This window comes from Leucopleurus acutus (genome assembly GCF_964270905.1).
Source record: "Leucopleurus acutus genome assembly, chromosome: 4".
Classification (NCBI taxonomy): Eukaryota; Metazoa; Chordata; class Mammalia; order Artiodactyla; family Delphinidae; genus Leucopleurus; species Leucopleurus acutus.
Window position 1 is genome coordinate 43,998,936 of NC_139146.1, and position 12,251 is coordinate 44,011,186.

General features: G+C 40.9%; 1 protein-coding gene across 3 annotated transcripts in view; it reads right to left on the reverse strand.

Annotated features, from left to right (window-relative positions):
* LDB2 (LIM domain binding 2) overlaps nt 1-12,251 on the reverse strand; it is a gene marked incomplete at its 3' end in the record, with an annotated part of 380,937 nt that overhangs the window by 213,703 nt on the left and 154,983 nt on the right. The gene's annotated exons all lie outside the window — the stretch shown is intronic.

Below are 12,251 nucleotides of genomic sequence, written 5' to 3' on the forward strand. Positions count from 1 at the left end.
GGAGAGAGAGAAAAACGATACATGAATAGACAATAGCCAGACTATTTATAAAAATAGAACTTTGACCCACAAACTGCAACAACCTGCCTCGGAACCCAACCCTTAACTACAATGAACAACCCAGGAAGCCAGCCTGCTGTAAGCCAGACTTGCAGGAAGCCTGATTGCTCTCTCTAGCGACAATCCAGAAAGCTAAGCAATAACTTCTGTAATAATTGGTTTAAACTGGCCAGGACTTGATTAATAACTAATTACCTGATTGCTGATTAGGTTTTGTCCCCACTTCCAACTTAGGAGCAACCAGAGAAAGCCACATATGCACCCCTAACCAATTATATGGGATGCCCCACTTCTAGTTAGCCTTCCTCCAGCTTCCCCAGGACAAGAGCCTCTCATCAGGGCAGACGTGAAACTTTCTTGTTTTCCATTATAAAGCTTTCCCACTGCTCTGCCTGCCTTTGAGTCTAAAATTTCATTTAAAAATGAATTTTCAAACTTTTATCTTAAAGTGTGATAAACTAGTAATTTTCCAATCTAAACTAAAATAAATGCCTGTTAAATTAAATCTATTCATTCGATTACCATCTGAAAACATGTCACATACTATTATTTAGTGTATATAGCTTAGTTAAGCAAACACTGAGTTTAGGAGTAGAAAACCTTGAATTTGAACTCAGTCCTACCACTCACCTGCTGCGTGGCCTAGGACAAGTGATCTAACCTCTTTGAGTTTTGGGTCCTCACCTGATGAATACCTACAATTCCAAACTAGTAAGGTGATGGTGAAGATGACATTCCATGATACCTATGAAAGCACCAAGTACAGGCAGGTGCTCAGTGAATACATTTATATTTTAACAAATGCAAAATGACTGGAGGCAAGAAGGATGAGAAAAAACTGCAGCACCAGAATGAAGCTCTTGAGTTTGTTCAAATCCAAATTAGTATCTGGAGTCCACCATTGGTCAACTACACAGCAGCCAGGAAATGTTAGTTTGAATTAAGTAAAGTGCTAACAATGAAAAGCTATTTAAAGCACCTTAGAGGAATCACATGACACTATCTACAAGGAAGGCTTTAAGGGGAAGGAAGACCAGCCTGTGGGTCAGTTACAACCAAACAGTCATTACTGATAACGCGTGTTCGATGGCTGTTTAGGGTGTCTTTGAATGTCGGTCAGGATTAAAGCAAAGAAAGAGAAAAATATTCAGCAGATGAAAAAACAGTGCCAAAATCCATCTTTGGCACATTTTCCAGAAAAGACTGGATCTCTTTCAAAAGCTTTAAATAGCTCCTAACAGTAAGAAACCTGGAACACACAAATTGCATACGGTACATTACAGGTGTATGTGTATGATTATTTTTTAACAATGTTCACAATAATGTGGTCATGTTGCTTTAGAAAAATGGCCTAATTATGCTAGTTTGATGGCAAGTTCTTTCACAAGTAACTGCACAGATTGATAAATCAACCGAAACACATTTAAATGAGGGGCGAGGGTGCTCAGTTTCCTCTTGGGGTAACTTAGAAGCAGAGCCAGTAAGATAGATGCTCCCAGGGGCACAGATTCCTAATTCATTGACTCAAAGAGGATGCAGAACACCAGGCCACCAGGATTTGGAACAAAAAGGGCAGTGTTACAGACGGTGTCCCCAGGGGAAGAACAGCAGAGGCTCTATTCTGCAGAGAAATCACCTTGGCAATTTCCAAACCAAAAAGCTGGTGTACTGGGGTGACAGAGATAGAAAGCCAGGCCAGAGGTTGTCTCTGTCCATGGAGCCCGCGTGCAGGTCAGGGCAGAGTCCACATCACTCTCCGTGAACTCAGATGACCAGGGCATGGGAAAAGCAGTCAAAACGTGGCTCAGAACCCCTTTGTCCAAGGCACTCCTCACCGAACTTTTCCCCTCCTGTACTCTGAATTATTCTTCAAACACAAGAGATACCACTTTGCTTTTAAAGAGAGATAGCTTACGGCATCTTATGAAATATTTGTTTTGCCCTACTAATACCCAGGGTCTCTTTTCTTGTATCTCCCACAAGCTAATGCTTATCTAGCAGCCCACTCTTCCTGTCCTAACATTAAACACCCTAATTTCCCAAGTTTGGGTAAGTTTTCATTTTTCATTTCTTCGTTTTGCTTTTCAAAGTGAAGGCAGATCCTACTTAGTAAAACGGATGAACGTATAATGATAGAATGTTATTGTGAGAAGGAGCCCTGATTATTACCTAGCCCAAGTTTTATAGAGAAGTAAATGGGAGCTCAGGAAGGTTTATTTCTTTTTTTTAAATTTTATTCAGGTGTAGTTGATTTACAATGTTGTGTTCAATTTCTGCCGTGCAGCAAAGTGACTCAGTTATACATATACGTATATTCTTTTTCATATTCTTTGCCATTATGGTTTATCACATTCTTTGCCATTATGGTTTATCACAGGATATAGAATATAGTTCCCTGTGCTATACAGTAGGACCTTCTTGTTTATCCATCTTATATATAATAGTTTGCCTCTGCTAATTCCAAGCTCCCAGTCTAGAAAGACATTTTTCTAAACAGTCCCAAAGCTATAGGATGGGCCACTGACAGATGATACCCATCTTACGACATCCTGCTGGAGAATGAGCAAAGATTTCCCCTGTGGGGAATCGAGTGCTCTATGGATTTCAGAATGTTGTGTTTGTTGCTTAATTCTGCACGTGAGGATGAGGGAGTTTAATTAAAGGAAAAATGAGACAGGATAAGGGTGGGAGAGGAGGAAAAGAAGCATGGCAAAATATGGGGAAAAAAGGAATAAACAATCAAATTTGCTTGAATAGAAGAGCAAGGGAAAACCTGGCAGCTGAGACAGGGCAAATTCGTCATGCAGGAAGGCATATGAGAAGTGGCGCCTTCCATTAAGAGGCGTAAAGAAATCGGTTTACCCAAAAACTTTGCATTTTAGTACATGAAAGGAGAGGGAGAGGAAGAGAAAGAATTAAACGATTCAGTACAGTATCAGGCAAAGCATGAATACGCACACCAAATATGTACTCAAAAACCAGCAAGGTAAGAAGGGAAAAAACATAATGTTGTTTTGCTTACATGGACATTTTCATGACAGTCAATGATATATATATAAATTAAGTCTGCATAAACTATATGTACATTGACTACATAATTAATAGTTAATGATGTATTTACAATGTAAGCATCATTGTCACATAGTACAGTAACTAATGTAATGTGTCTATCCTTCATATTTCATACTGATGTAATTTCTAGCTGATGCAACATGAAAATATCCTGGTACCTCAGTCCCCAAGGGGTACCACTAGAGTGGCCTCCTTTGGAGGGCAGAGGTCATATCACATGATCACATGCCTATCACATGATCACGTGCATCCCTGTATCCCTCAATGGGGATACAGGCTTCGCACAAGATGACAGCACAATAAATATTTGTTAAATGACTAAATGAGAGAAAGTGATGATCTCACTGACAAGTCAAGGAAAGGAATAAGAGTTCTCAAATGAGGCTCTGCAGGACTTTTTACCCCAGCAGCTTGCATGCAAATAAAGTGCTAAACCCCGTCAAGAAATTAAAGCCACATTTAAAAATCAAATGAGATCTTTTTTTTTATTGGAAGGACTCGGATTTGGACCTATGGTCTGCTAATGCGTGAGAGCTGGTCCATGCCATCAGCAGCCAGATCTTAAAAATACAGAAAAGCCCCTGAATTACACAGAAAAGGAGAAAGTCATCGCCTCACTGAAAATTCAAGTGCTTCCCTTTTCTTATTGTATTACAGATTGTTTCAGATTTCAAAGCAATCTTCATCCTTCACGTTAAAAACACAAACACAAACCCTCTAGCCCTCTCTGCTTATGCTACGGTTTCTCATATTAAAAGAGGCTTTATAAGTTCAGCCTTTATTTATCTTATTATTTATTATAAGGCTACATGGTTTAAAGGTGACATGTATTTGTTTACAGAGGATGGGCAAAGGTAACAGAGCTGGGTTACATGGAATTCTGTCTGAAATTCAAGTTGAAAACTTACCATTTTCTCTTTGAATGGCAACTGAAAGAAAAAATACAAAGCCACTAGCTCAGTCAGAGAGCAGGTGGGGGAGGAGGGGAATTAGCAAATCTCTGAAAAATAAAGCTGCATAATCTGCTATATTTCAGGCCGCCTTTATCCTCCAAATCCCCCATCTTTGTTTAAGCTACAAACGGACTCTATAAAAATCAGCTCCCTGGCCTCCCCTATTATACACCTCCCTGCACAAATCAAATGAAGCTTTGGCTGAAAAGCTGATAAAAAAAAAAAAAAATACACTACCACTGACACATGAGCAAGCTGATGTATTTAAAAAGTGGTTATCATTTCTAATTCTTTCCTTTCTCTGCAGGGAATAGATCGTCTTTCTAAGGAGCACACACAACTCTGGCAAAGAGCACACTTTGCCCCTGCATTTGTTTTCAATAGGGATTTTCTAAAATCATCACCTCACAAAGTGTTTCGTCATTAGCATCGATTTTTAACACCTTGGGAGGAAAATGAACAGTGGTAGCCTAACTGTTTACTATCAGGGCATGACCAAGACCACCTTCTAATATTTGCTCTCATGATTAAGTTTTTTCTGGAGAAACACATTCTTCTTGGGTTGAAGACAACGCTGGCACAGTATCATCCAGGTACTTGAGGTCTATGCTGTTTCATTTTGTTTTCGTTTTTGTTGTTTATAATGAAGCCTAGATTCTGTCCAGCAACATTGCAAAGAAACAGATCCTTCTTGGCTTTTTCTTGTCCTGGCTTTTCCCTGATTGCTGGCAAATTGAGGGGATCCTAAGATACCCAGAGTCCATCTCTTTCATAGCTCCACCTTAAGTCCAGGACCCCCCCCACCCAAATCTCAGTGCCCCCTTTACACAGCCTCCATAGCGACAGAGATCTCTGCTTCATGGTCATTACCACAGTTACAAGTGTATAGTGCCTGTCTTGTCTGTGACACTGAATTCCATGAGAGCAGAGACTGGTATTCATCTTTGAATACTTTGAGAAAGACTCAATAACTGCATCACTTACCACATTATGGATTTTTTCGTAATAATAATATTAGGTAATATTTAGAGTATGTACTCCAAACCAAACACTCATTTACTCCTCTCTCAAACTCTATAAAGTGGCTACTAATATCATCTTATTTTTTAGATGAGAAGTGGAAGCTTAGAGGGGCTAAGTCATTTGCCCATGAAAGCCTGGGACAGAGTCAGCGTTTAAATTCACACAGGCTGACTTCAGAGCACCAGGGTTGACCCAATAGATTCATCTTCTCACATAGCTGCTTCCCACACTGGGCCAAGAAATCCTCAGGATAAGACGGTCATATCTTGTTTATCATGGTAATGCCTGATACCAGGTACTAAGCTCCTTGTTCTGAGACACCCTAATACACACAACAACCCTGTTTCATGAAGTATTATCACTGTTAGCATCCCCACTGACTGCCGGCAGCACAACAGCTTAGAGTTCAGGTGACATCTCTGAGGCCGTATGGAACGTCAGAAGCAGAGTTTAATTTGTTGGACAAAGCTTTCCCAGTGCTTCCCCAAGGGAGTTGGAATTGGAGAGAGGGAGGGAAATTAGGGAGAAAACAAAGGAATTGCTCTTGGTCGTCAAAAGGAATCAGATAGGAAGGGAAAGGATAGAAGGAAAAATGAGGGAGTCAAATAAAACAGTTTGCTGGGTTCATAGGTGGGTCTCAAGGAGGCATTTGTTGAAATAGAGTGGAATGGAATGGAATGGGGTGGACTGGAGTACAATAGAATGGGTTGAAATAGAATGAAATGGAACAGATTGGACTGAAATGAAAACACATGACCAACTTGGCACTTGGCACACAGGCTCACTCATGGCTATGAACTGAATTGTGTCCCCACAAATTCATATGTGGAAGTACTACCAGGGCTTCATCATCATTGATGTGATGATGATAATCTTTGGGAGATTATTAAGATCAGAAGAGGTCATGAGGATGGAGTCCTCCTAACAGGATTAGCGTCCTTCTAAGAAGAGGCACTGGAAAGCTTGCTTGCCCCTCCCCTCCTACGGTGTCTGCACCAAGAAGAGGTCATGTGACCACACAGCAAGCTAGTAGCCAGGAAGAGAGCCCTCACCAGGAATCATATCTGCCAGAACCTTGATCCTGAACTTTCCAGCCTCTAGAACTGTGAGAAAATTCATTTCTGTTGTTCAAGGCACCCAGTCCACAGTGTTTTGTTATAGCAGCCCAGGTTGACTAACACGCTCATACTTTCCTAAAAGTCTTCAGGGGCCTCCTGAGCCTGTTTCAATTTCCAAATCCCTTGCTCTGGCCTAGGCTGTCTTCAGCTTATAACGTTCTTGGAGAATTTTTCTTTTGCCCATCCGGGTCTGCCTGCTTCCATTCTAAAGCAGTCACTTCAGGAAAGCGAACCAATGCAAATCCAAAGCTATCTAAGGCAAAACCAAACTCCTTTTGCAAAATGCACCCAGGTGGCCTTTCAAGCCGTGGGTGAGATTTTGAGAATGTCCCAACAGGAATTCAGAGGTCTTGCCTTGAAAAGTAGACCCGTTTCTTCAAAGCCATTTAGTATGAACTATATACCCTATCAATCTGGAGTTGCTCAGATTCTAATCTGTCTTATTATGGATTTGAACCTGCTGCACAGAGAAAAAAAAAAGTCTCCTTCCCTAAAGAATGTTGTTTCAGGACACCCGGATTTATGATTTTCACCTCCCAGTCTTGCCTTTTCAAATGAGCTGGGACTTGGTTGGAGCTTTTTTATATAAATGCAAATACGGTTATTACTTATGCATTTCAATACATCCTAAAATGGTAAAGAACAATACTATGGCGCTCACAATAACAACACCTTCCTTTTTATCCCCTGCCAAGCTCCAGATGTTACTTCATTAGTTTGGATTTGATCACAATGCTCTTTGCCACCATGGCTTCTATTCCAGAACCCAAGGAGGCTGCAAATGTTATATAATGTATGATTAGTAACCTATGTCAAGCAAATCACAGTGGCTCAGTATACTCTTTTTCTACTAATTCAGTCCCTCATTAATAACCTTAATTATTGTGCATGGATAGAACAGGATGCATAGAGTACAGAAGCCTGAAACTGCTATGGCAAACTCATTACCGTCTCCAGCTACAGTTCTATACAGAAGTCAAATTGGAAAATGTGAGAAACTGCCTAATACAGAAAGTTGTATTTTGATAGAAGAAGGCTGGGATGGTTTCTCATCTGTTTGGATAAAGAAATACACACATCTGAAGTATCAGCTGTCAGGGACCAGGATGGAGGGGAAAAACATGGGATGCATTTTTCTCTGAAAAGGGGTTTGTCAACAAAGCAAAACCAATGTAAGTTAAAAATGAACACTCTGCACTTAGAAAACCAAATTATGCAAATCCATCCACTTTTACCTAGCTACTGTTTCTCTGCATTGGCGGACATTTTCAGGTTGGGGAGAAAGGCATAGGAGGTGTTCGTAATCCTCTGGGTTAACTGCTGAGGTTACACAAATCATAGTCAGGGAAACTAGCCTTGACTGGAACTGGACACACATTTTTAAAAGCCACCGGAACAAAAAGAATGAAACTGTGAACTAAGACAAGCATCAAACTCAGGTCCCTTCTTAGATGAAGCATTCAGATGAAATGTAACAGCACAACAAAAGAGACGGTGCAAAAGCAAATGAGGCCGATTGTTACTGGAGGTATGTATTTCCCTACATTTAATAATAATGCAAGGTAGGAATAAAAAAGGGTCTAATCTAGGGCTTCCCTGGTGGCGCAGTGGTTGAGAGCCCGCCTGCCGATGCAAGGGACACGGGTTCGTGCCCCGGTCCGGGAAGATCCCACATGCAGCGGAGCGGCTGGGCCCGTGAGCCATGGCCGCTGAGCCTGCGCGTCCGGAGCCTGTGCTCCGCAACGGGAGAGGCCACAACAGTGAGAGGCCTGCGTACCGCAAAAATAATAATAAAAATTAAAAAGGGTCTAATCTAGTCCCTCATGATTACACTGGGTGCACTGGAGTGGCATAAAATTTAAACCTGGGGAAGATGCCATGAGCAACATAATTCAGATGAATTTTAACAAATATCCAATTATTGTACAGGAATACTTGGCATCTGATTCTTGAGCACTTCTGGAACTTCCTGTCAAATCCAGGATGCATAAATGCCGTCTAGGAATTGGTCTTGGAATCAGGAATCTGGCTGTTGACAGATCAGGCAATGACACTGACTTATAAAACCAGACACTGACAACTCGGGGGTTTAATACATCTGCCTCAAAGGGAAGTTTTGGGATATAATGAAGTAATGGAAGAGAAAGCCCTGTGAAAATAGCAGCACTGGGTAAAATTATTTGTGTGGCACCAGTGAATCCAGAACTTGCTCGTTTTCCAGTGATACACTCATAGGATGAACGTTGCCTCGTGTGCAGAAGTACTGCTTCCTGACATGACGCTTATGCTGTCTTAACTATTGTACACAAGCCACCCTAGTCATCAAGGCAATAATTAACTTCATTATGATGTTGCCTAATTACCATGTTTACTTTTCACACTCTCATCACATATTGGCTTATTTTTTTTTAACTATTGTTATTAGTGGTAACAGATAAAATAAACAAAGGCTCCACGCTTGGGAAAGCTGAAGCTGCAGAAGACAATTTATTATGTGAGGGAGGCAGCCTGGCACAGGGAAAGGAGAACAAAATTGGATTCAGGAGAAACAAACAAACAAACAAGCAATCTGAATTGAAATGTTGACTTGGCCTTTGTTTTCTCATCTGATAAGTGAGACTAATAATACTGACTTTTTAGAGTTGTTGGATGGATTAGAGGTGAGGAGGTAGCACTTGATGAAACATATAATGAACGCTGAACACCGGAAATGATTTTTCTTCAGCCTTCGTAAGACACATTGCCCAAGACTAGAAGCTCTCACCTAGCCTTTATGACTTTTGATGTTTATTCCTACAGGACATAAAATTAATTTGCATTTGCTGTACAAAATCCACACTTACTCATGTCAAATGGAAAGGCATACTTTCATTTTCACATTATCAATGAAAACATTTAAGACTACTGGAGGTATCCTCAGGGGAAACTGAAAATCTGGTTTGCATGTATTAAGTACAAGGAGACAGAACATTTGGCAAATTAATGAACGAAAGTTAGGAGTGTTAAGTGTAGAATGAATGAATATGTGAAGAGATGAAATAACATTTGTTGTCCCATATTGAATAAATTTTTATCATGGACTGTTTACCCCCAGAATATGCAAATCTTCTCAGTGCAGGCTGGGATAGTTCTAGTAATTTGGGCGTTTTGATGCAGGGGGGCAGTTAAATATTCTGGATCCAACTCTTCTAAATTGGAAGATCCCTATCATTTTGGAATATCTATCCCAAAATTTTGTGATGGAAGAAATTATAAGTTAATTTTATTTATTTATTTATTTTTATTATTCTTTTTTGCGGTACGCGGGCCTCTCACCGCTGTGGCCTCTCCCATCACGGAGCACAGGCTCCTGATGCGCAGGCTCAGCGGCCATGGCTCACGGGCCCAGCCGCTCCACGGCATGCGGGATCCTCCCGGACCGGGGCACGAACCCGCGTCCCCTGCATCGGCAGGCGGACTCTCAACCACTGCGCCACCAGGGAAGCCCAAAAGTTAATTTTTAAAAAGACAGAGAGAAAGAGATAGAAATGGAGAGAGAAAGAGAGATTGAAAGAGACAGACTTCCAGTCTTTCCAGATGAAACTTCTACATGGGGTCTCTTTAATTAAACCAGTCTAAGGGACCGCCAAAATAATCTTCCTCCAGGATATTGAGTCTTGACCCCTCTATCAGTTTCTGAAACTCCTTTGATGAAGCACAGCACTATTCACAACAGCCAAGATATGGAAGCTGCCTAAGTGTCCATCAGTGGATGAATGGGTAAAGAAAACGTAATATATATACGCACTGGAATATTCTTCAGCCACAAAAAAGGAAATCTTACCATTTGCTACACCATGGATGAACATAGAGGGCATTATGCTAAGTAAAATAAGCCAGATAGAGAAAGACAAATACTGTATGACTCCACTCATATGGAGAATCTAAAAGACAAAACAAATGAACAAACAAAACAAAAAGAAACAGACACATAGTTACAGAGAACAAACAGGTAGTTGCCAGAGGAGGGGGAATGGGTGGTTGGGTGAAATAGGTGAAGGGGATTAAAAGGTACAAACCTCCAGTTACAAAATACATAAAGAATATGGCTAATAATATTGCTGTAGCTTTGTATGGTGACAGATGGTTACCATACTTAGTGTGGCGATCAATTTGTAACATATAAATGTCAAATCACTATGTTGTACACCTGAAACTAATATAACATTGTATGCCAACTATTCTTCCACAAAAATAAGTAAATAAATAAATACATAAGCAAACTATTTTTTAATGAAGTAGATTGCATTTTATATCTGAGTTCAAATTTTCCTACTTTTAATCATTTAAAACGCACTGGAAAAGGATGTGTTCGTTACTTGGATTAAACAAGGGAGGCTCCTTGAACATGAAATAAAGGAGTCATGCGATTACATGGTTCAATACGTATGATCAGTGGAAATAAAAAATTTAAAATGTTAAGGTTGGAATTGGAAACAGGAAAGAGCTACCAGAGATTTCATGGTGCGGTCTCAATAAATATTTCTTGGTTTTGTTTTATGAGCACTAAACCAGGACCTCTCCCATTTGAAAGAAATCAGCTTTGTTTTTGAGCCTCTAAAAGGCAGTTTTCCTCATTTCTTCTCCTGGCAGACTCCCAGCTATTTAAATTCTTCTTTTGTCTTGTTGCTTTTGGTTATATTCCTGCTTACACTGCCCTAAACAGGTCACTCGTGAGCCCTGGAGGCTTGGAGGTGTCTCAAACGATGCGTACTCTGCTATTAGTCACTTAGTTACATCGCACATCTTTTGTTCTTTGCCCATGGATCAATCCCACCAGGCCGCCAACAGTGTGAGCTGTTCTTTTGATTGTTCTTCCATATCCTTTGGCCTTCCGGCTGCTAAAATCAGCATGCCAGGCACTAACTCCTGAACTTTCCACATCAGTTTGATTTTTGCTTCATGCTAATGTGGTACTTGCCTAATATAACTCAGGGACTTCTAGGGCATGCCCCCTCCTTAGGCTTGTCTCTACCACTGGAGAATTATGTTGTGGAGGACTTTTACTGATGTGTACAAATAGGCATTTTTCTTCTATACAAAGTGATACAATTACTCAGTCCGTTTGTCCTACAGGCATATTTTCATTCATAGTTCAACAGGATTTTCTGTCCTAATGACAACTTGGAATATCTCCTTAATGTAATCTATGTATCATATTTATACTTAAAAAAATCTTATCCTCCCTTTCCTAAATGTAACATTCTGTAATGAGTCAAAAATGCAGAGCACATCTCAGAAATACACGGCCAGGAAAGACTCTCCCAATCAGAAATGCTACTTGTGGGGCTTCCCTGGTGGCGCAGTGGTTGAGAGTCCGCCTGCCGATGCGGGGGACATGGGTTCGTGCCCCGGTCTGGGAGGATCCCACGTGTCGCGGAGCGGCTGGGCCCGTGAGCCATGGCCACTGAGCCTGCATGTCCGGAGCCTGTGCTCCGCGACGAGAGAGGCCACAGCAGTGAGAGGCCCGCGTACCGCAAAAAAAAAAGAAATGCTCCCTGTGGACCTAAATTCAGCCCTTTTAAAAATGTATCAACTTTCTCAAGTAATCAGGATCAAAAACATAATTTGATAATTGACAGTAGTTATAATCAAGGCTTTCAAATTCTATTTTAGCTCTGATTCACATACCCAGATTTACAGGACTTTTGTCCCGTCCAAGGATGGTGAGTTCTGCCTCTCATTCTGAGGCAGAACGTTTCACTTTGGAAAACTGCTTTTTTGGAAAGATATTTCTTGTAAAGCATGGTGGTCTATCAACGTGTTACGTTCATCACTTCCAACTAGTTCTGGTTTATTTATTCAACAAATACTATTCAGTACCAACTGTGGTGTCAGGTGAAGTATTAGGTATAGGTGATGAAAAGATGAAGAGGCTGTAATCACTGTCTGAGGACATCGGCAGTGAGGTTCCAGCCAAGCATTGTGTAAGCAGACAACCATGAACTATGAGAGCCACAGCACGATGGATGTGTCTGTCACATGT